This window comes from Papaver somniferum, chromosome 2 (genome assembly GCF_003573695.1).
Source record: "Papaver somniferum cultivar HN1 chromosome 2, ASM357369v1, whole genome shotgun sequence".
NCBI classification, from domain to species: Eukaryota; Viridiplantae; Streptophyta; class Magnoliopsida; order Ranunculales; family Papaveraceae; genus Papaver; species Papaver somniferum.
In genome coordinates, this window is record NC_039359.1 from 213666426 (window position 1) to 213667938 (window position 1513).

The window sequence follows — 1513 nt, forward strand, 5'->3', positions numbered from 1 at the left end:
TATTTAAAATCTAAAAATTGTTATATTTGTTTGGGTAGATCCAAAATTAGCTTTATTTATTGATTTAAAATTAACTAATTCTAATATATGTTTGCAAATCATGGATTTTAAAGAGTTGGTGTGATTGAGGGATATATTTATTAATTTTGACGGGTTAACGGGTAACCCGCGGGTTGGCCCTAGCCCGACTTGTTTTCTAGTAGGGTTGTATATGCCAACCCTAACCCGGCCCGTTTAGACAACAAGCCAAGCCGGGCCGGGTTGAAACAAGCCGGGTTAGGGTCAACCCGCAAGCCGGGTTATAAATTGACAGCTCTAGTATTTTCAGAAAATATTGGTGCGCTCCTTGTGGTCTGGTTTTATAACTCAGATTTGTCTGCGAAGTTTTAGTGGGTGTCACATAGTAATTAGTATTCCTTTCCAGGGATCCTTTGTTGGTTTCTGTTCAAGAGGAATTGGGTCGTTCTGAAAGTTTTTCATGTTAGGGGTTCTTTCCAATTGAATCTCTAGGTTTTTCTTTAAGCTTTAATATTTTCATCTTAAGAAAAATACCATCTTCGGGTTAGTTTCTTCAGCTTCATATCAATTCCCCACCTAAATTCAGGACACCCAGAAATTTTTTCAACTCACTTCAAAATTAGACTGGTAGTATTCGACTACAGTTTCAAATTTATCCTTATACAAACCGAATTTTTAACTGCCAACCTTGGTGCAAGTCTGGTGAATCCTAAGGTTATTTCATCTAGCAGCAGGCTCTTCTTCTCCTCATGATGGAAACAAAAATATTTCAAGCTACTACTTCATCTTGTATCACAACAACAAGCACAACTCGTACCTTGTATGCGTATGGGCCGATGAACTCAACACCTCTATTCGCCAGTTTTTAGTTTTAGTCTATTTCATTGTATTTCATCTTTTCAGCAAGTTGTTTCCATAGTCTGTAATACTATATCTTAGTTTAGTTACTTATAGTTTTTTGATAGCAGTATCTAGTTGAGTCTAATAGTATTTTTATTTCGGTATTTTAGTACTCTTGTAATAACACTATTAACACTACTTTTTCAAGGACCAAGATTACCTCAAGAAGCAATCAGGGCTAAAAACTCAATTTGAAGTTATGAATCAAGCCGAAAAACAAAGGAGCAGACAGATATCACTAGGAGCAGCAACAAGATACGAAGACCTGATTAGCAACTTCGATCAACTGCATCGAACACCCCTACCTCCATATAAATTCTTGCGGGCATTGCCATGTCCATCAAAAATACAACTTTTCTTGTGGAAAGCATTGACCGAAGGTCTTTCGACCTCCGACACCAACATTCCCCATCGATGCAACTCCTGTTTGAAGACGACTAATCTTGACCAATATCATGTTGATAAAGATTCAAGGCTTGTCAATCTAATTGTAATTGATGAATCTTGCGGAATTCACTATCCTTGTGTAACAGTTCACTAATAATTTAATAAATTCCATTCTTAAAAAAAAAAAAAAAAAAAAAAAAAAAAAAAA